Here is a 24,843-nt window from a genome sequence, read left to right as displayed (position 1 = left end):
CTGCTTCTTAAGTTAGTTATTTCATTTTGTAAATCACAAAAGGTGTGTTATACTTAATTAAATGGCTCACTAAATATCATTGACTTAAAATTGCACCACATAAATTTACTCCTTCAGCATTAATTTCAAAATCTACACAAGCATAATGAATCAAAAAGTTTACTGCTCACTTAATAAAATTTCAGCTTAAATTTTTGAAGCAATAAATTTAGGTGCATTCAAATAAATTAATCCAGCAATAGACATTTCCCAATATGGTCGTAGGATGTTCCAAAAGTGATTTTAAGTACTTGCGCAGGTCAAGTTCTTTTCAAAAAAAATGCTGCACCTGTTGCACTGTAGATGAACTGCACACTTTAGTATTCCACAACGTAGTGATATAAAAGCAAAACATTGTACATGCTGTAGGTTATCAAATAATGACAGATAGGAAATAGAAGAATAGATGGGGCTTTTTCAGAGTGACAGGCTGACTGGACAAGGACTGCAAGAATCAGTGCTTGAACCTTAGCTATTCTATACAGGACAAAGCAACAGAATTAGGCCATTCAGCCCTTCAAGTCTTCTCCACCATTCAATCATGGCTGATATATTTTCTCAACCCCATTCTCCTGCCTTCTCCCTGTAACCCTTAATCTCCTTAATATACGCATGACCTAGAAAAGGGAACCAAATGCAACATTTCCAAGTTTGCTGACAACAAAATGGGATTGAGAGTTGAGGAGGATGAAAGGAGCTTAAAAGGGATTTAAACTAGTCGAATGGATAAACACATGGCAGATGCATTACAATTTGCTAAATATGAAGTTATACAGTGAAAAACAGAAAGGCAGAGTATTGGGAAGAGAGTGGACATACAAAAGGGACCTGGGTACCCTTGTACTCCAGTGAATGAAAATAGACAGGGAGATGCAACTAGGAGGGGCAAATGGTATATTAGCGTTCATTGGAAAGTGGAGTTTTGTTCCAAAGTAGGGATGTCTTATGGCTGTTACACAGGGCCTTGGTGGGACCTGGAATACTGAGGACAGTTTTTGTCTCTCTAAGAAAGGGTATATTTTCCATAGAAGTAGTACAGTGAAGATTCACTAAACTGACACCAGGAATGGCAGGAGATGTCCTTTGAGGACAGAGAGGTTTGACTGGGCCTACAGCCTATCTTCAATAGAGTTTAGAAGAATGAAAGGGCTATTTAGGACCAAGATGAGGAAATATTACTTCACTTAAAGTAAACCTGTAAAAGCTTCTACCATTACGGGGCAACGATAGACAGGTTGGCTCAGTACTTATTATGGAAAAGGAGGATAGCTTGCCAGAAGTTCCAATAAAGTTAATACTGGATCAAAGAACAGGAACTGAATAAAATTATCACAAGTAAAACATCAGCATGAGAAAATTAATGAAATTAAAGTGGCAAATCCCCAGTACACGGTTTTCATGCAAGTGTGTTCGAGGAAGTAAGGGAACACATTGTAGATATCTTAACTATAGATTTCCCTAGATACAGGAGGTACCCCTCTGGATTAGAAAATTGCACATCACTGTACTTTTTCAGAAAGATGAGGGGGCAAACCAGAGCATTACAGACTACTGTTAGCCTAACATCCATGATAGGAAAATTGTTGGAATCTATAAGCAAGAATGGGGTAAATGAACACCCTAAAAAATGTTCTGTTCATCAGAGAAAGCCAAAATTGATTCATGATAGGTAGGTCATGCCTGACAAATCTCACTGAAATTTAAAGAGGTCAACTAAGATAGTGGGAAGGGGAATGCATATGGATGTTGTTTATATGGACTTTCAGAAGGCATTGGATAAAGTTCCAAATAAAGGCAGTTGACTAAAGGTAGAAGCCCATGGAATTGAGGGCAAATTACTAACAAGACTAGAAAACTGGTGGAGTAGCAGGTAATAGAAAAATAAGGATAATTGGTAGGTACTCAAAATGGTAGGATGTGACCAGTGGTGTCCACAGATATGCCTAAAATGTGAGTATGCATAGTAATGCAATGATCAAATAGACAGCTTTAGTAATGTTAGTTGAGATAAATATTTTGAAACATGAGTAAAAGCTTCCTTGCAATGCTGAATGCGATCTTTAAGCTTGCCTAAGGACACATTACCTCAGTTAACATCTCATTAAAAGGCTGGCATTTCCACTGAGGCTACATTCTCCCCTGCTGCACATGACTTCCACCTTAGACTTGGTGCTTAAGTGTGGTATTAAAACCAATTACTTTCATATTTAGAGGCCTACATCTTTGTTAAAGCTTCATATTTGCACAGAAAGCAAAATTTGACAATTTCCTTGCAAGCTTACTAGTTTAAAACAAAACTCAAAATTCTACAAAGTTCACCATTGTACCATAGCAGAAAATTTCTACTTTAAGACACAATTCCAAGACGAGTTATACAGAAAAATGGATACTTAAGCTTCATATTCAGGGGACCTCTTTTTATAGAAATACCCAAACCCATAAGGATTCTATTTGAATAAATTACACAACTGCATGGAGTTTGCACATTCTCCCAATGTTTGCATGGGCTTCCTCCTACATTCCAAAAAATGTGAATGTTAGGTGGATTGGCCATGGGGAACATAGAATTACAGGGATAGGGTAGGGGTTGGGTCTGAGTCTGGGTGGGACACTCAGAGTTGGTGTGCACTTGATGGACTGAATGGTCTTTTTCCACACTGTAGAGATTCTGTGATTAGTCTGTTCCTTTGTGCAAAGCAAAATTTTATAGATTTCTGACATTAGCAGTAACAACAGAATGAGCTGGAGATGGTCAGTAAGGCCGGTAGAACATAAGAAAGAAATAAAAGGTGCAGATCAACATGTTCATCAGAACATTATTCCTCTCTCCAAAGATACTGAAAGACCTGCAGAGTACTTACTGCATACACTGTTTTTAGCTCCATTTTCCTTACTTTTCCCTAGCATCATGGACCCTTTTGTTGCCCTCCGGTATTTATCCAATACTTTTTGAAAGTTATTAATGGATCAGCTTCCTGTGTTTCCAGACAGAGTATTCACATTTTGAAACCACAACAGTTAAAAACATTATATTAAAAATAAATAAAGCTAAAACATTATAAAATAGCACAAATATTCCTCATAGATCAAGAACATAGCTGCAGATTTTTTCCCCTCTTCCCTTTCCATTGCATCTCCAATATTACTTAAGAATCCACTGGATATCATGAAGTTTGATCTTGAGAATATATAGCAGAACGGAACTTAATGAAGTCGAAACAGGTAGCAACATCTAGGGGGCACAGACACAGACAAGTTTTGCACTGACATTTATAAGGCAAGGCCAGAGCATCAGTATGTAGCAAATTTACTGCTTCATAGGAGATTAACTAAACTTATATTCTAAACAATGCTTTCTAATGAGACAACATTTTACACAACAGAAAAAATGGGTTTTATTTTCTCATTACTTTGATACCAAGTTTTACAGTTCTCGCATATATAGTCAGACATTAGAAAATTAGGAACCTGAAGAATTAAACAACTCTTCTTCCCCAAGAAGAAACAACAATTTTCCATCATTTGTCTTTCCAACATCGACAAATCAGACATAAAATGATATCAATACTCTTCAGTACACTGCTAAGCCATTGTACCAAATGAAATTAAAATGTTTTAGATGATTGAAATAGATAAAATAACGACTGGTTTGTAAAACATGCCAATTTAAATGTCTTTATAATGTAAATATAGATTTAACACTAACAGGCCAAGATCACAACTAAGCAAAGGGTATTTATGTAGACATTTAACATTTTAAAAAACTACACATTGGTACAGTAGTAGTATCCCACAGAGATCAATACTGAAGATCAGTTTCTTACTTGGCATGCTTGGTGTTGTTACAACTAGTCCCTGAGTAAGTCCCCCAATTTTTTGTGGATAACCCAAATGGATAGATGAACCGACTCCCCTTCATTGCTTACCAGTTGCTTGCAACAAGCTTAACTTACAAAGGATCCATCCCCTCATAAGTACTTCCACCCAGACCAAATGAATTTGTTATAAAAGTAAGTAATGTAATCAGACTTTGAGTTTACAATGAAATGAATTTATTAGTTACTAAATAGAAGAATAAATAACACAACAAAATGAAAACTTGTTTATAAACGGAGTCCAAAACAAAAAACTTTTAAAAATACACAGATCAGTTTCCAAGTACATAATGAAGATTAGATAGTAGAAAATAGCAGCTATTGCATTAGCCTGTATAGGGAGCATTCATGTTATTAAGTGAGCAGTCAATTATGAGATCCTTGGCTTTGCAGGTTGACCAAAACTATTTTGCCATAATGGCTGGTTGAGAGCACTCGAGTGAGAGTCTTTGTTTTATTTTGAAAAAAAAACACAACAGTGTAGGGATGTTGAAGAGCAGTTCTCAAACTGATTTTTACAGCTCAGAGACCCACACTAGTATATCAAGCCACTAAAAAACACAGACCAGCGGATGCAGTTTTGAACGAATCTTTTGTATATACTCCTAGAAGGGTAATACATAAATGTCTTAGCAGGAAGGCATCTCCTGCAGACAGAAGAGTGGACAGTCAGCCTATCACCTGTTCTTCATTTAAAACAAAACAATGGACTGTGGATGCTTGAAATCAAATTGCTGGAAAACCTCAGCAGGTCTGGCATCATCTATGGAGAGAAAGCAGAGTTAACATTGAGTCCATAGACCTGGGAGACTGACTTCAGTGATGGATAGGTTGTTGGAAGCAATTCTGAAAGATAGGATTTACAGGTATTGAGAGGGGCAAGGAATGATTAGGGATAGCCAGCATGATTTTCCACAAGGGAAATCTTGTCTCACAAAATTGACTGACTTTTTTGAGGAAGCAACCGAGATGATCGATGACAGCAGAGGGGTAGACACTGTTTATTTGGACTTTAGTAATGCTTTCGACAAGGTTCTGCATGGTAGACTAATTAGTAAAGTTAGATCATAGACTTCACGATGAGCTTGTCAACTGGATACAAAACTGGCTTAACCGCAGGAGACAGAGGGTGGCGTTGGAGGTTTGTTTTTCAGATTGGAGGCCTGTTACCCACAGTGTTCCATAGGGAACAGTACTGGATCCACTTTGGTTTGTCATTTATATAAATGATTTAGATGAGAAAATAGAAGGCTTGTTAGTAAATTTGCGGATGACAACAAAATTGACGGTATAGTGGACACTGAAGAACATTATCCAAGATTACAAAAGAGATCTTGATCATTTGGGTCAATAGGTTGAGAAGTGGCAGATGGAGTTTAACTTAGACGTGAGTTATTGCATTTTGGTACATTAGGTAAGGGCAGGACTCAACTAAACGTAGGGAATTAGCTGGTGTTATAGAACAGAGATCTCAGGATTTAGGTACATAATTCTTTGAAGTTTGCATCGTATTTTGATTGGGTGGTTAAGGCATTTAGCACACTTGCCCTTCATTGCTCAGATCTTAGAGTGTAGGAGTTGTCATGTTCAGGTTGTACAGGACATTTGAGAGGCCTCTTCTGGAGTATAGTGTGCAGTTCTGGTCGTCCCGATATAGGGAGGATATTATTAAGCTGGAAGGGTTCAGAAAAGATTTACCAGGATGCCAGGAATGAAGGGTTTGAGTTATAAGTACGGGCTGAATAAGCTGAGACTTTTCCTACTGGAGCATAGCAGGTTGAGGGGATGACCTCAAAAGGTTTATAATATCATGAGGCAGAAAGATAAGGTGAATAGGAGGCATATTTTCCCTAGGGTGGGGGATTCCAAGACTAGGTGACATACTTTAAAAGTGAGAGGAGAAAGATCTAAAAAAAAACACGAGGGGCTTTTGTTTTCTTTTTACAGAGTGGTTCATGTTGAATGAAATTCCAGTGGAAATGTTAGATGTGGGTACAGTTACAACATTTAAAAAACATAGGAATAAGTACATGAATAAGAAATATTTGGAGGGATATGGGCCAAGTGCAGGCAGATGGGATTAGTTTAGTTTGGGATTATGGTCAGCCTGAACTGGTTGGACCAAAAAGTGTATGACTTTTGATCCTTCTTCAGTGTTCTAAAGAAGGACCCAAAACATGAACTCCGCTTTCTCTCCACAGATACCGCCATACCAGCAATTTCTGATTTTATTATCTCTTCATTAGTCTGTTTGAAACTCTCCTGATGTACACGAGTATGACATTCTATGGGCTCACAAAAGGACTCTTTCAGACAGTTACTGAGTTTTACATCTGTAGTCAGTTTTTCACTCTGGCGGTCCTCTTAAAAAAAAACACATGATGGACTATGTCCGTAATACAATGGACCATAGTTCCACAATCTTCATAAGTGGAAATACAGGAATATTTGTGTTCATCCTTACTGACCTATGTTTTGAGTTTAAATGCAAAGAGAAAACAGCAAGGCATAGGTTAATACATTGGACATATAAAGTTTGACATAATTAGTCCAAAATAAATTTTTAAAATGGTGATCGAGGGGTCTGTTTCCATGCTGTACATCTCTATGACTCTATAATGAAAGAGGGGCGAATGGATGGGGAATTCATGATCAAGGCAATTGAGGAAAATAAGTCTCAACAGCTTGTACGCTCATAAATAATAAAAATCTAAGATGCAAACAGCAGACAGACACAAAAAGCATAATATTAAAGGCACACAGGGTTAAACAACCTGAATTTTATGTCCAGTTCTACTGTGCTTAGATGAACTCAGAGCAATGAGATTTCAATTAACAGTCTAGTCAGAAAACGAACTAGAAATATTGGGATGAAGCAACTCCATAACAATAGTATGGGTTAGCGTGTTTTGAGAAGACTTGTAGGTTTGCTCGCTGAGCTAGAAGGAAAATGAGCCTTCCAGCTCAGCGAGCAAACCTACATCCAGAATAGTATAAGATGACTAAACATTAATACGATTGAGGGCTCAAAACATACTGACAGATTAGGAATGAAATAACTAACCCCTAACAGCAGCCAATAAAAGGATATCAAAATTCCAGTTAAGCTGTATAAAAACAAACCTGTTAAGAAATGAGTCTCTGGGTTCGGATATCTGGTCGGCATGGACAGGTTAGACCGAAGGGTCTGTTTCCATGCTGTAATAAATGACAGAATGAAGGAACTGCATTTGTGGCCTTTTGAGCAAAGCTGATTGAGATGATTAAAAAGGGTGATAAATGCTTAATGAGAAAGTAAACACATTCAGGGATTAAAGGAGCAAAGGACAGAGCTCCATGGTGAGCAAAACAGAGCAGGCTTAGAAGACTAATAACCTACTATAACTCTACCTTATCTTCCTTACTAATTAAATGTTAAAAAGCTTTAAAACCTGTCTCTCAAGTAGAAAAACTGGTTGTGTTCCAGTGACAACTGCAGTCTATCAATCTGAACCAGTAATCAAGTCAATTTGGTCAAGATCTTCAAATCAGAAAAATCCAATTCCTTTTTGATTTAACCCCCTCCCCTTAACAGGCTTTGCATGCAAATTCAATCAATCAATTAGAGAACATGGGTGATTTACAGATGGAAAAATATGACTGATTTAGTGATGGGGAGAGGGGAGCAGAAGGAGGAGTGCTTCAGTTGTGTATTTCCAAACATATAAAAAAAGCAAAACAGAAACAAGATTATCAAAACCAGCATTCAACTCCCACTTGCTCCAGGAGGTATGTAATAACAGTTTGATTAAATCAAGGGAATCTTGCAGTGCAGTGGAACAATACCTACCTCTGAGCCAGGAAGCCTGAATTCAAGTCCCACCTGCTTCAGATATGTGTTGTAACATGCTTGAACAGGTTGACTGGAAATATCTATGGAATCTTGATGAAACATCACCTCAAGTATTTTGGGGTTCTTGCAGCACAATGGTAATATTGCTGACTCTGAGCCAGGAAGCACAGGATCACGTCCCACCTGCTCCAGATGTTGGTAACACCTCTGAACAAACTGATTAGTAAGTATTTCCCTACTTCTAAACTGGAGCCCTAGGATTATGGTTGCACCCCCTAAAGGTGGGTCAGAGGATGTCTGAACAGGTTGATTACGGAAAAATTAAAATCAGCATTTTCATGAGGCTGTCAAACTTACACAATGAAACAGCACTAACTTGCCAAGGTGGGCTCATAAACTCAGAAGTCAAAAACGTAGGAAAGACTCTTCAGTCCATCAAATCTAGAACAAAAACCTTCCAACTATTCTCGTCCCATTTTTAAGCACTCAGCCCACAGCATTGTATCCATTAGCGTGGCAAATGTAAAACTAAATACAACTTAGGAGGGTTTCTGCATCTACCACCGTCACAGACTGAGTTCCAGATTCCCACCATCCTTGCGATGAAAATCTAAATAGGAGCAAGAGAATGACAGGCTGGCCAAAGTAATTAATTTCCTTTGTAACCAATCAATTTGTGGCAAATCTTGTGTGCACACTTTACAAATTCCATCATACCAGGGGTCCCTGGTGGCACAGAGGTAGAGTCCCTGGCCTCTGGACTGGAGTTCCAGGTTCAAGTCCCAGCTGCTACAGAGGTGGATAATAACATCTCTGAACAGGCTGATTAGAAAAATAAGTTTAAAATAAAATTCCTACATACTTTGGAGAGGCAATAGCTTAATGGTATTACCAATGGATTGTTAATCCAGAATCCTGCCACAGCTGATGGAAGTTGAATTCAATAAAATGATGGCCATGAAACCATTATTGATCGTCAGAAAAAACCCATTTGGTATGAAAGATTAATTATTTTTGAAAACAATTATGGGTTGTGGACAATTTTTATTAAAAATTTGCTTACTTAAAAAACTAGTATTTTATAAGATTTGTTTAGAAATACACATTTATACAGAAAGTGAACTGGATAAATAAATGCAAATAAATGCCTATATAACATATACTTTGACAGATTCTGCAAGCAGGTTATGAATAGACAACCACTGTCAAAGTCGTGCATTCCTTAACTGACACTATATATTACTGTCAGCTTTAACTGTTGCTTATTCAAATCAACAAAGTTACTTCAGACTTGCTTTAAACTACATAACATCAAAAAATACATTTTGCAGTCAATGCCAGATAGGCTGTCAGAACAGAATTTGCAGTCACTACAATTTGCAGTGATGAAAAAGATTTGCATGCCAGTGAAAAATGCAGTATCCTCTTATTAACTGCAAAAAGTATTCTATATTTCCTCTCAAAAATATTGTAGGCAAAAATAGTTTCTATCTTTGCTTGCATACACAGGGCATAATTTCAAAGTTTACAAGCAAGTCAATGTACTAAACAATGGAGACAAACAATAATAAACTTCAGTGGGACGTGACCAGGCACAGGTCAGATTAAATTAAAACAGGAAAATGTGTGGAGAAATGCTTTAGTCAGTAAAATTAGGAGAGACAATATGAACTAAATACTACAATTTTGCAGGAAAGAGACAACAAGGGTATACATGCACATAAATCTTTGAAGGGGAAAGAATAAATTTAGAAAACAATGCATAAGCTTCTAGACTTGATAAATGGAAAAAAAAAAGAACGGTAATGCAACCTTTATAAAAAACAAGTCAAACCTCAGTTGGAATAATGTTCAATATTGGGCATGACACTTTTGGAAGGAGGAAACCTCTGAGGATACATAAGACATTTACTCAACTGGCATGAAAAGGCAAGAAACATCAGGTTTCAGTGGAGCCTGGAAGAGCTGGAAATGCATACTTATTAACGAGAAGGTTAAGAGGAGATCAGAGGTTTTTTTTAAAAATCACATTCCTTGATATTGCAGGTAGAGTGAGGCTGTTTATGTAGAATGCATCACGTGAAAAAAATGGTGGTGGAAGCAGATTCAACATTAACCAAAGAGAATTAAATGCTTGAAGGGAAAAATGGCAATGGAGGAGTTCAGGAGAGTGGAACTAATTAGAAAGCTCCACCAAACATCCAATAGATCAAACAGCTTTATCCTCTACTGCATCATCCAATGATTCCTTGAAGGTTATACAAAGGTTCAGCCCTTTGCATCAGTGCTGGGGCAATCCACAGTAACACCTCTCTTCTACTTTCCTCTCACAGATCTGTATTTCCACTGTATCAAATAGCTATCAACACTTTTCCCTGAAAAGGTGCATTTCGTTCTGACCCAAATACTCTTGGTAGTAAAACATTTCATGTTCCAGCAACTATACAGCATGATAAGCTATGTATACACGAAGTAGTTCTCCAGTAATAACATTATAATTGAACCTGATCATTTCCTTGTTTGACTTCCACATTTGTGCACTTTACAGCACAGAATATTGAACACAATCTTTGTTTTTCTTGGCACAATGCCACTACTGCTATCTAGACGGAGATGAGGCAACTCAATACAGACCAAACCTTGCAACCTCATAAGACCACAAGACATATCAGACTTAGGTCATTCAGCCCATCAAGTCCACCATTCGATCACAACTGATGTTTGAGACCCATTCTCCTGCCTTCTCCCTGTAACATGACCCCATTACTAATCAAGAAACTGACTTAACTGCACAATGACTTGTACTCCACAACCTTCTGCATGGAGTTCCACAGATTGACCACCTTCTAGCTAAAGAAATTCCTCATCTCCGTTCTATTGTGTCATCCCGTCACGGAGGCTGTGCCCTTGGTTCCTAGTCTTTCCTATTTGTGAAATTACCTTTCAACATCCACTCCATTCAGGCCTCTCACTATTTGAGAAGTTTCAATAAGGTACCACCCACCCAACATACCCCACCGCCCCCCCCACCAACCTTCAAACATTACTTGTTACATCCATAAAAAACTAACAGATTAATCAGCTTGTTGTCCTGTTTCCCCCTTCAGTCAAAGCAAAACGCTCAAACACACAGTATAGTTTTACCTCCATCTCCACATGATATACATTGAAGGTAGCTTGCTACAGACAGCCAAACATGACAAACCACACAGTAGCACGTCCCCAGTGTAGCAAAAAGCCAATCTCATGCCTCCAAGTTGAGTCTCACGACATGGTGAAAAACAAAACAACCTGACCGATCCAAACTGAGAAGTTTCTTACATGTGAAGATTTGAGGACAACAGTCAGGCTGAGAACATGTATAGGGTATAAGCAGGCAGGGAAAGAGTTAAATTTTGAGTTGTGTGAAACGAGTTTCAGCTGAGCATGACTCAGACCAGATAAGAACTAGCAGTTAACAATGGGGTGCTGGAGGCAAGGGTAATGACTTAACAAGGTGGCAAAGCATTATGTAGAGCCATCTAACAAGATGAGGTAGCATTCAGTATGTAACATCAGTTACTAAGGTGAGCAGTATTCATTTTGTGAAGCCAGTTATTCATCCTAACGGCAGATAGATTAATCCTTACTGTTAATTGTTGATTATAATGGTCACTCAATTAATATGAATGTCGTCTTATCTGGATGCTCCTCCTTGCAAATTGACTATATAGTTCATTGAGAAACTACTCGTCCAGAGAAGACCATGAACTCATGTCCCTGCCAAATGGGCCAACGTTCTCTCTCCCTCCAGGGATGAAGGGGGTAAAACTACACTGTCTGAGCGCTTTGCTTCGACGGAGGGGGCGAGGAGGGAGAAATGGGCCGACAAAGTGAGTCATATTAAACAGGACACCCCAGACATTAAATTAATAGGGTAGCTTCCATAATATATACAATAAATCTGGCTGAGCTACATTTTAGAACAAAAGCAAATAAATCCAGCAACCAGCAAAAAGCTGGATGTCAGCTATTGTCAGAACTGCATGAAGTTGTTACAAAAAGTCCTCTCTCTGCACTGTTTCTATAGAGGAATATAGTCACCTTCACATCAAGAATGAAGCAGATTACAGAAGGGGAGGGGGCAGAAAGTGTGCACTGTAGAGATTCATAACATTCCTTGCATTTTTAGTATCTAATGAAGCTCAAATCAAGTCATTCCGCTTTAGAGTCAAGACTACCAATGTATTAGAATAAAGTTCCACTTGTTGGTTTAAATCAGTGGGTACATCTGGAGTCATTATTCAACCTGATCATGTGCAATACAGATTAATTCACCTAATACAACATCATCTCATTCCAATTTCCTCTATAATTAAGCTGGGCCTTCACTCTGATTTACACCAAGTAAGCCAAATATCTTTAGGCTAATGATCCAGCTGCAGGGAAAATTTAGCCTCAACAATCAAAATTGTCATACAGCACAGTTCCATTTCAGTGGAAGCAGTTCCACAGCACTGCTCATACATGATAATTTTATCAATTGCCATAAAACATTATAGCTTACTTGCCCCAAGAGTAGTATATCCAAATATTAAACATGGCTACAAACTTTATCCAAATGATGAGAGAAATGACATCAGTTCCTCTTGTTGTATGCTCTCCTATTCAATGCTTTTTTCCCCTGACTTGCTAATAAAGACCATTCTATTCTTAAAAAGCGCAATATCTGCAGTTTTTCCCCAATCACACTGAATTTAGCAAGTACCTAGGCAAACTCTATGATCAGAGAACAGATTAATCAATGCTGTTTACTTTGACCACTGCAAAAAAAAATGGCCAAAACTGTCCAGTCGGTTTCCCTCTTCAAAGAGAAATTATATTTCTCATTCTGTGCAGTACGCAAAATTAATAAGTTCCTCAAACCACGCCCCAGCAAAAAAATTACTTCCAAATATGAATCTTCCAGCCCAGAAATCAAAATCAAAGTATAACCAGTTACATCAGGATTACATTAGGATCACTAGAAGGGTGTGATTAAAAAAAAGATGAAAATATTACAGCAGCTTAGACTCATGCAAGAGACAGATGCACAATATCAGGTATGGAGTTGCATTCAATATTTATAGTACTCACAACTTACAGTACAGTGTGGAAAAGTTCAACCAAATTGGTTTATAACTAGTTGATTTAGGGTTGCAGACAAGAAAAAAAAGCTTGATGCACCCAAGTCTGTATTTAACACCAATTTGACATAGCTCTTGGTTACATGTGGCTCCAGCTGCAGGATAATTTAATACTCAAAATGATTACTACAACTAAAAACAACTTTCAAAATGCATTTGTACTGCAATGGCTGGTGGGTCCTGGCCAGACAGAACCTAGTTTACACTAGCTGGTTCCTGCCAAGCAGGAGCTATAAATGCGTCATTCGGGAAAGAATATTGTGCATACCTACATTTATAGAGATCATTCCCAAGGAAGAATCCCTGCTTTCTTAACATACAAATTACGTTCAGTACACCCAAGCCCCCATAGCTTAGAAACATTCTTAGTGTTGGCTATCTAAACTGGATATACCAAATTATCAAGCAGGCAGTAGTACAATTATACGCAAAAGTTTAAGATCATCCGCACATAGCAGACCCTAAAAGGCAAACAAAGATGGTGACCACCCACACTGTTTACTTTTACACTTGGCATAAAAATGAATCCAGGTTTCGGGCATAAGCCCTTCTTCAGGATTCCTGAAGAAGGGCTTATGCCCGAAACGTCGATTCTCCTGTTCCTTGGATACTGCCTGACCTGCTGCGCTTTTCCAGCAACACATTTTCAGTTCTGATCTCCAGCATCTGCAGTCCTCACTTTTTCCCCATAAAAATGAATCCACCATTTTGTCATGCAGCAGCAAAATGTTGAGAATACTGACACTTCTTGCAAGTGGTCTAAGTTAGAAGTCATTGTACATGCCCCATTATGAAACAGAATGTATACTGTATGATCTAAGCTTTTAGCCAATAGTCTGATGAACTGTCAATGGCCTGAAATATTAACAGTTTGTCTCCACAGGGCTGCCTGCCCTGAATATTTTTTTAAAAATATCAAACTTTTATTTGTTGCTAACAGAATTAATATGTCACTTGGTCTACAATTTCATTTTCTCCAAGCTACCACTACTTTCTCTTGTCATTTTCCCTCCTCTACATAGCATCCTCATGGTCCAAGGGTTTCTCATCACACACCCAAAACACCATCACAAAAGGGGTGGGGGAAGGAGGCATATTCAGAACTACCCTGGCCAGTAAGGGCACTGAATCCACTCTATTGATGTTATTCTGCACCACACAGTAGACAATGAGACAAACCACCACTTCTATTTATTACTACCACCATCAAGTTCAATCAATTTGTCATAAAACATCAGTTCCCTTGTACACTATTAAGTCAACAGTTAAACTAAACGCTGGTTTGTAATCTTGTTAAATATACCTTTTACAAAATGGTTATACAAGGAAACTACATTGGAGGGGAATTTTAAGTTTGTTTACAAATTAGATTTATTAAAATTACTCAAAACAATAAGTAGACTGTTCTCAGTACATGCATGGTCCCGTGCATTTTTTATTTGCATGCAAGGTGGGCATCAGTGGCAAGGTTAAAATTTATTCCCCTTGAAAAGGTTGTGTTGAGCTGAATTCTTAAACCGCTGCAGTCTATATGCTGTAGGTCAACCCTCAATGCTGGTATGGAGGGAATTCCAGGAATTTGAACAAGCAACACTGAACGGAGAGGATTAGATTTCCAAGAAAGAATGGGGAGTGGTTTGGAAGGGAATGTTCAGATCATGGTACTCCCATGTATCTGCTGCATTTGTCCTTCTACATAGCAGTGGCCACGGGTTTGGAAGATGGTGCTTAAGGAACCTTGCAGTATAACTTGTAGACAGTACACACCACTGCTAATGAACATTGGTGTTGGAGGGATTGGATGTTTGTGAACGTGGTACAATTCAAATGGGTTGTTTGTCCTGGATGGTGTCAAGCTTCTTGAAACTTATTGAAATGCGCACACCCAAACAAATGGCGAGTATTCCAACACACTGACTTGTGCCTTGCAGATAATTGGACAAGGTTTGAGTCGTCAGAAGTCAACTTACTCATTGCAGGATTCCTAGCCTCTGACCTGCACTTGTAGCTACTAGTCATGCAGCTCGTCCAGTTGAGATCAGTTTCTGGTCAATGGGATTCAGAGGTGCTAAACATTGAACATCAAGGAACGATAGTTAGATTTTCTCTTGCTGGAAGGGGTCATTGCCTGGCATTTGCTGTAGTACAAATATTACTGAGCACCTGTCAGCCTAAGCTTTGACTAATGTCCAGGTTTGGCTGCATCAGGACACGGACTGCTTCACTGTCTGAGTCATCGTGAATGGTGCTGAACATCGTGCAATCAGCAAACATCCCCACTTTTGACTTTATGATGGAGGGAAGGTCATTGATGAAGCAGCTGAAGATGGTTGGGCAAAGGAAATACAAATGGACAGGAAGTGAGCTTTGAGAACATTAAACTGCAGCAGTTTGTGCAGTCACAATGTTTAACACCTTACTGGGATTCTCATTGGTTTTCGCAATTTATTGAACAAAAAAAATACGTTTTTCTTGAAAACAAATTATAGTAGTTTTTTTTAAATCTGTAAAAGGTATTGAGACATCAATTAAGTGAAGTAAAATTGTGAAAACTGGATAAAATCTCAATAACATATGAATGTCCATTTGCAAGATTGTAATATTTACTCTTTCCAAACTTCTTAAAATCTTTCTCACTGAGTACAAGTAACATCAAGTTGCAAAGACTGAAAATTGCCAACTGGAGGTAACAATGCAAAATTAGAAGAGATACTAAATGTTAAATTCTTTCAGAGACGTGGAATAAATATCTAAAATAATAAAAGCAGACTACATAGGGACAGAAGTACGCCATTCAGTACATCAAGTCTGTTCCAACATTCAATAAAAACATGGCTGGTTGGAGTTAAGGATTATCCACTTTCCCGCCTTTGCCCCATTACCCTTAATCCGCTTACTGATTTTAAAAATCTACCTCAGCCTTGAATCTACTTAATGAGCCAGCCTCAAGAGCTCTGCAGTAAAGAATTCCACAGATTCATTCCCCTCAGAAAAAAGTCATAAGAACCAAAAAGTAGGAGTAGGGAATTCAACCCCTTCAGCCTGCACAACGCTTTAAACACAATCATAGTTGATCTCATCTCAGCCCCACTTTCCTGCCCACTCCCTATAACCTGGAACTAATCTGTCTATGTCTTCCTCAAAGATCCATTGCGTTCTGGGGTAGTGAATTCCAGAGACTCTCAATCCGGAGAGAAATAATTCTTCCTCAACTGTTAGAAGTCTAACACTCTTAGCCTAAAACAACAACCTCTCATTCTATATTGCCTCAAAAAGGAAAAACATTCACATTATGTCAACTTTGGCAATTGCCTTTAGCATCTTATGCACCTCGATTAGAGATACCATTGTGTGTGTTAAATATGCGAACACTTTGAGATTATACTCTGGTCCTACATTCTCCTAAAGGAGGAAAACAACCTCGTTACTTCTACACTGTGAAGCACCATCACCCCCCACCATCTCCCCCCGCAAAAGAATCTGATCCAAGCTTCAATAGTCTCATTTTTCTAAACTCCAATGAGTACAGGCTCAACCTACTCAAACTCTTCAAAAGAAGATCTATTCCATACCTGCAATCAACCTGATGTACCTTCTCTGAATTGCCTCCAATGGTAGGATTTTTTTCCTTAGATTAAAGGTGCTCTACACTGTTCACAATATTGCAGGTTTGGTCTGAGAAAAGCCATTTATAGTTTTCAAAAGAACTTTATTTTGAGACTCCATTCCCTTTGAAGTAAAGGCCAACAATCCATTTGCCTTCCCTGCTACCCATTGAGCTTGGATGCTAGCTTTTTGAGAGTCATGCACATTTCTGCAGTCTTTCCCCAATTAAGTAATATTCAGCTACTAAAGTGCATAAGCTCATATTTTCCCCCCACCTGCCAAGCTTTTGCCCACCCATTTTACCACTCCATGGCTCTGATATCCTCACTACTTATACTCACACTTTATTTTATACATGGGAGAAAGCTAAATATTAGGATTCAAGATCTGCCAATGTTCAATGATATGAATTTCTTTTACAATTTTTTTTGTTTGCACTTTATTGAAGGAAAAAGATTTACCATATCTATACTATTTCAAACACAATATACCCAAGATTTTTTAACCCACCTTTCCTGCAAAAAAAGTTCTTTAACTATGCCTCACAACTCAAGCACTACCAAAGTGGAAATCAGTCGTCATCTTAATTTCTGCACATTTTCCAATGCACTTTTTCTTCTAGAATGGTCAGAGAAGAAATGGGTGGAACATGATCTCAGGGAAGGGAGTGTCAAATTTCTAAGCCTAGTTGTAGTATTAAGATAGATAAATCCAGATACAATCTATCCCAGAATATTGAAGGAGGCAAGAGAACAAAGTGCTGAAGCATTGACAAATATCTTTGGTCCCAGAGGTCTGGAGAATAGCTTCTTGTCCCATTGTTCAAGGAGGATAGTAGAGATAATCGAGGAAATTATGGGCCTGTGAGCATGTTGGTGGACAAGATCTACGTGCAATTAGAAGCAAGTGGACTTATTAGATTAGAGTCCCTACAGTGTGGAAACAGGCCCTTCAGCCCAACAAGTCCACACCTCCGAAGAGCAACCCTACCCATACCCATTTCCCTCTGACTAATGCACCTAACACTATGGGCAATTTAACTTGGCCAATTCACCCAACCTGCACATCTTTGGACTGTGGGAGGAAACCGGAGCACCCGGAGGAAACTCACAGACATGGGGAGAATGTGCAAACTCCACTCAGACAGTCGCCAGAGGCTAGAATCGAACCTGGGACTCTGGTGTTGTGAGGCAGCAGTGCTAACCACTGAGCCATCATGCTGCCCCAAAGTTAGGGTTAGATAGCATGGTTTTATGCAGTGGAGGTCATGCCTCACTAAGTTGATTGAGTTTTTTTGAGGAGATAACAAAGATGATTGACGAGGGAAAAGCAGTTGATGTTGTCCACATGGACTTCAGTAAAGTCTTTGACAAGGTCCCTCATGGCAGACTAGTACAAAAGGTGAATTCACATGGTATTAGGGTGAGCATGCAAGATGGATACAGAACTGGCCTAGCCATGGGAGGCAGAGAGTAGCAATGGAAGGATGCTTTTTGGAATAGAGGGTTGTGACTAGTGGTGTTCCACAGGGATCAGTGCTGGGACCTCTGCTGTTTGTGGGCTCCATAAATTTGGAGGAAAACATACGTGGTCTAATTTCAAGACAATATAAAGACTTTGTATTTGAGTTGCAGATAGCGAGGAGGATTGTCAGAGGATACAACAAGATATAGATCAATTAGAGGCATGCGCAAAAAAATGGCAAATGGAGTTTAATCCTGACAAATATGAGGTGATGCATTTTGGAGGGTCAAGTATGGGTGAAAATTATATAGTGAGTGGCAAAACCCTAAGGAGTATTAATATGCAGAAGGATCTGGGTGTGCAGGTCCACAGGTCACTGAAGGTGGCAGCGCAAGTAGGTAAATAGTTAAAAAAAAGACCTATGGCATGCTCGCCTTCATTGGTATATAAAAGGACAGATAGGCTATGCTACGGTTTTATAAAACTTTAGTTACGGGAGACTTGTAATACTGCGTGCAATTCTAGCCTCAGTACTACTTAGAAGGATGTATAGAAAGGTTTACTAGAATGTTGCCTGATATGGGGGATTTTGGCTATGTGTAACCTTGAAGAAAGGTTGGATAGAATGGATTTGTGTTCACTGGAATGCAGTAGGTTGAGCGGTGACCTGAAAGAATTGTAAATGATTGTGAATGGCATGGATAGAGTAGAAAGTATTAGGTGGGGGAAGTTGGTGTGGGGGGGGGAAATGAGTTTTAAAAATGTGCAAGGAAGGACGTGTAGCCTTACAAGGTTGTGCAGGATGTTTTGAAATGCATACAAGTAGGTAAATCCCCAGGACCTGATCAGATGTACCCTACAAGTCTATGGCAAGAAAAGTGATTGCGTCTTACTGAAATATTTGTATCATCAATAGTCACAGGTGAGGTGCTAGAAGACTGGAGGTTGGCTAAAGTGGTGCCACTATTTAAGAAGGGTGGTAAGGACAGGCGAGGGAACTATAGACCAGTGAGCCTGACCTTGGTGGTGGGCAAGTTGTTGGAGGGAATCCTGAGAGGCAAGATGTACACATATTTGGAAAGGGAAGAACGGATTAGGGATAGTCAACATGGCTTTGTGCATGGGAAATCATGTCTCACAAACTTGATTGAGTTTTCTGAAGTAGTAACAAAGAGGATTGATGAGGGCAGAGTGGTAGATGTGATCTATACGGACTTCAGTAAGGCGTTCAACAAGGTTCCCCACGGGAGACTGATTAGTAAGGTTAGATCTCTCAGAATACAGGGAGAACTAGCCATTTGGATAAAGAACTGGCTCAAAGGTAGAAGTCAGAAGGTGGTGGTGGGAAGCCTGTGACCTGTGGAGTGCCACAAGGATCGGTGCTGGGTTCACTACTTTTTGCCATTTAAGTTAATTATTTAGATGTTAGCATAAGTGGTACAGTTAGTAAGTTTGCAGATGACACCAAAATTGGAGGTGTAGTGGACAGCGAAGGTTACCTCAGATTACAACAGGATCTTGATCAGTTGGGCCAATGGGCTTAAAAGTGGCAGATGGGAGTTTAATTCAGATAAATGTGAGGTACTGCATTTTGGGAAAGCAAATCTTAGCAGGACTTATACACTTAATGGTAAGGTCCGAGGGAGTGTTCCTGAACAAAGAGACCTTGGAGTGCAGGTTCATAGCTCCTGGAAAGTGGAGTCGCAGGATAGGATAGTGAAGGCACCGTTTGGTATGCTTTCTTTTATTGGTCAGAGTATCGAGTACAGGAGTTAGGAAGTCATGTTGCAGCTGTACAGGACAATGGATAGGCTACTTTTGGAATATTGCATGCAATTCTGGTCTCCTTCCTATTGGAAAGATGTTGTGAAACTTGAAAGGGTTTAGAAAAGATTTACAAGGATGTTGCCAGGGTTGGAGGATTTGAACTACAGGGAGAGGCTGAACAGGATGGGGCCATTTTCCCTGGAGTGTCAGTGGCTAAGGGGTGACCTTATAGAGGTTTACAAAATCAATGAGGGGCATGAATAGGATAAGTAGACAAAGTCTTTTCCCTGGGATGGGGAAGCCCAGGTCTAGCAGGTATAGGTGTAGGGCGAGAGGGGAAAGATATAAAAGATACCTAAGGGGCAACTTATTCACACAGAGGGTGGTACGTGTATGGAATGAGCTGCCAGAGGAAGTGGTGGAGGCTTGTACAATTGCACCATTTAAAATGCATTTGGATGTGTATATGAATCGGAAAGGTTTGGTGGGATATGGGCCAGGTGCTGGCAGATGGGACTAGATTGGGTTGGGATATCTGGTCGGCATGGATGGTTTGGACTGAAGGGTCTGTTTCTGTGCTGTACATCTCAGTGCCTGGAACACACTGCCAGAGGTGGTGGTAGAGGCAGATACAGTTGCAGCATTCATGAAACACCCGGATGGATACATGAATAGGAAGGGAAGAGAGGGATATGGATCCTGCGAGTGAAGAGTGTTTTCATATGGTAGGGCAAAATGTATCAGTGCAGGCTTTTGTTTTGGAGAGGGGGACTGTTCCTGTGCTGCATTGTTCTTGGTCACCATTTCAGTCAAAACATATTCAGCTAATTGTAGTCCAAGAATACTTTGCTTGAATCATTCAATGGATGCAGCTATACATCTTGGTATTTATTCAAAAGTCTAGACAAGAAATGTTATAATCTACTTGTAATGTTAAAATTTCCTTGCTTAATTCTAAATCATTTGTTGAATAAGTATATATTTCATTTAGTCAACAATAATAATATTTAAGTCTGAGGTTCTGAATATTTTTTTTAAATGCCTGCGAGCCAAAGATGCACGAGTATTTTCACAGTTACAGAACTTTATGTAAAACCAACAGAGCCTGTAATTTGCATTTTCAGACTGCAACATCAACTCATACATGAGCGAAAATCAGAATTGAGGTTGGAAGGAAAGGCATTCCAAGCAAAGAACTTCACTTTACTCCACCATGGAATTCTTTTCACACACAGGACATGAATAATGTTAAAAAACATTGGTTTGATTTTCTTTTAAAAAAACTATTATTTCACTGTTACAGATCTATCTTAAAGATTTTGTTTAGCTATAAATTGACTAATCTTAAAATCCAATCTAAAATCGGTTTGTCCCTAAAAATATTCATTGTCTATTTCTTGCATTTAATCTCAACTTACGTTCTTACCACTTCAGACATACAATGCATAATTTTCTACAATTTACAAACTGCAGTTCTATAAGCTTTGACTGAATAATAAAAAAGTTCATAGCAATATGTTTTTGTCTGTGAAATGGGAATAAAGTACAGGTAAATAGCCCAGTAATGCAGAAAGACTAATCATTGAGAACCTACCCGTGCTACTTAATTTAGATCAACTGTCACAGTAAAATTATTCATTTCAAAAGACTTGCGCAATACAATAAGGCTAATAGTGCATTTAGAAACAGTGCTGTCACATTTGATTCTGCCACATCTTGCGGACTTGCCCTCCAGCAGCAGTTTCAACTGTTGTACCAATACTAGATATACACTTCAAACAGATGGCTGGGAGTGTACTGCAGGCTCTTATACAATTATGGGGTTCAGATGCATCATAAACCACAGGAGTGAAACTGGAGAAGTTTATTAATATAATTTGAACTCAGACAATTGCATCATAATTTCTAATGCACGCCAAACCATCTGGCCTTTATATACACAAGTTTGGTTTTAAAACCAATGGTTTCCTTCCCTTGTGTAAAAGATCCAAAGACTTTCACCACACAGTGGAAAAGATGTCATAATGGTACCTACAATGAAATAGCACAAAACAAAGCAAGGAACATTATTTTCTTTATTTTCATTGCTTTAAATCATACCCCAGCGCTACCTGGATATATAATCACAGGTCATGCTTTGATGCTGAGTAAAGTCCAAGAAGTGCCGACTAAACAGCAACATGCAATTATTTTACAACATTGCTTTCTTGAACCCTGTAGGCTATGTATCATTAAACTTTCAAGGGAAACAAAGGATGGGAAATAAATACCAGACTTTGCAGGAGACAGAGCATATGGATTCATTTGAAAATGGTAATAATTTGAATACAATCGGGTGGTGTATTAGTAAACTTCCAAATATACTTTTTTTCAATATTCCAACATAATTTTCACTATGTAATCTTTGCTCACAATTATGTGTTGTGACATTTTATGTATCAAAACACCAGACATGCACTCAAAGCAAAATTTTAAACAAGGAAAGTTCCTAGTTTTAGGCAGTACTCCTTTCTCTTTGGCTAACATACTATCTCCTCTGTCTTGCAAGTCCTTAAACTCAGTATTGGTTCATAACTATGTTCCAGATACAGGTCGTTCTGATATAACACACATTTCATCAGCATGAACTGGCTATAAAGCTATTGACGAATTGTGGATGTTGCTTGGATAATGCTTTTGCCAGAAATGTTGATTCTCCTGCTCCTCGGATGCTGCCTGACCTGCTGTGCTTTTCCAGCACCACACTCTCGACTCTGATCTCCAGCCCTCACTTTCACCTAATGCAAACCTTCTGTTGAACAGATACAGCGACTTTCTACTAGCAATCTTCTACAGTAGAAGATTCTATAATAGTTTTCAATAATGCAGTTTTCACATTAAAACAGAACAACCTGTAGTGCTGTGGAAATACCTTAAGGCCCCAAACTGCCAATGTAATCACCATTGTTTTGTTGGCAAAGTAGCTAATTTGTGTACAACTAGGTCACAATAAGACAAGAATATAAACTGATCAGATTTTAAAATTGTGGTTACGATGATACTAATTTTGCCAGGAGAACAAAACTCCCCACTTCTTATTCTTACTTAAAATTTCCTGCCTTACTGTCTCTCATCTGGCCATTCCATTGCCCTACACAGCATCAAACACTAATCTTTTGCAACTTCATCCTTCTGCATAATAGTTCCACAGTATGGCTTTCTCCTGGTTTGATAAACCAGGATAGAATCTTTTGAAAGGTATGTTTCTTCTTTCTTCCTAAACACTGCCAGTGCAGGCAGAAGTTTCATTCTTCATTGCCACATTATCTTGCTGCTTTCTATCAGAAATGTTTGACATTATCAGGTCATATTCTACAAACCCACAACTTGACTTTCCCTAAGGCTCTGCTACACTGTCCAACTTCCAGTCAGATAGTAACAAAGTCAACTTTCATCTACCATATATATTTGTATAAAAGGTGGAGTTTCTAACTCAAGAAAATCAAAAAAATAGGGAATTAATATATAAGGGGTCAAAATCCACTCTCTTCTAACACCATTATCCAACAGTTGCCAAGCCAGTGTCTATTCCTGACAAGTCTGCCTCCCAAAGCACAGAAGAGGAACAAAAATTTGATTTATTTCAAATGTAAAATTTTCCATGTTCTCCACAAACCATCCAGGGCTGACTTTGAAATTTGCAATGCCTAATTATCTAGTCTGTTTCAGGGTGAAGATTCAAATAGACCTGCAAGAAACAGAGCACGGATATTTTATGCAACTTAGGCTTTCCTGATCTATGTCTTTTACTACACCAAAATCCAAATTATGCAACAATCTCAGTCAGAATGCAACGATCTACACCTACAACCCAACCTTCAGTCACTCTACCAATCCCCATTACGTCCTCATGCCTGAATAAAAATTCTCATCCTCATTTTCTCATCTCCATGTCTTGTCATAACCTATTATAACCTGGAACATCATCCTTCCTCAGCTTTGTAAAATATGTGCATTTATGCTGTTTGGACACTACAAAACAATTCCCAAGCAGTGAATGACTTCTGAAATGTAGCCACCATTGCATTGTAAGCAAAGTAGCACAACTAGGGCACAATAAGACAAAAATATAAACTGATTTTTATTTTAAAAATAATGGTTACAGAGATATTAATTTTGCTGGGACAACAGAACCCCTCGCTTCATCTTCCAAACATGTTGTAGGATCTTTTACATCAAGCTGAATTGGGAGACTGTGTTTAGCAAATAATCTGGAAAACTGCAACTCTGAGAGCAGAGATCTTCCGTAGTTCTACACTGAAGTGAGAACCAAGATTGCAACCCTAAAAAAGTGGAACTTGAATCTACAACCTTTTGATTCATAAGACATGGTGCCAACCAATAAAAAAAGTTAAGATCATAAAGCATCCTTCAACATCCTTCCTGATGAAGGGCCTTTGCCCGAAACATCGATTTCGAGGCTCCTTGGATGCTGCCTGAACGGCTGTGCACTTCCAGCACCATTAATCCAGAATCCTTCTACATAAGGCATACCATGGTAATTTAGTTCAGTCTTTCATTTTTCAAGTGTAAAGCAATTATAATCAAGACAGTGAATGAACAGGTCAGTAGGTGAAGTGCTGAAAGTGAAATCACTAAACAAATATTTTTGCAAAGTGCATTTCTGAAGATGCATGTCACAGAACCATTTATTGAAACTCTTACCTATAAGAACAGCTCGATTTTGACTCTGGTTGCTCCTTTAGTCAATCTCAATATAAAGTATTTGCACAAAATTTCAACTTTAAAATCATTGTGGAAATAAGTTACCAAAGCCAGTAGCTTGTTCAGCAGCTGCAAAATATCTAGGCAGATTCTCAACAAACTGCTGTACAGATCCACACAACATGGCATTACCAAATGTTTTGGCTACTTCAGTCAGCAAATTTGACTTTTCCTTGCAGGGTAATGCACTGCATGCTGAAGTAAGGATGGAAACTAGCTAGAATAGATATAACATCCATGGACAAATTTGAAGGTGGTGCCAACAAATATGCAATATTTTGAGATTTCTGCCTAAATTTCTTCCTTAATTCTAAGAGGCGACCCAGTACTT

At 38.7% G+C, this 24,843-nt stretch overlaps 1 protein-coding gene across 2 annotated transcripts in view; it reads right to left on the bottom strand.

Moving 5' to 3' along the window:
• spop (speckle type BTB/POZ protein) overlaps positions 1 to 24,843 on the bottom strand; it is a 126,954-nt gene that overhangs the window by 92,100 nt on the left and 10,011 nt on the right. The window lies entirely within an intron of this gene.

Source organism: Chiloscyllium punctatum, chromosome 42, assembly GCF_047496795.1.
Source record: "Chiloscyllium punctatum isolate Juve2018m chromosome 42, sChiPun1.3, whole genome shotgun sequence".
Lineage (NCBI taxonomy): Eukaryota > Metazoa > Chordata > Chondrichthyes > Orectolobiformes > Hemiscylliidae > Chiloscyllium > Chiloscyllium punctatum.
This window is presented reverse-complemented; position numbering and strand designations above follow the sequence as displayed.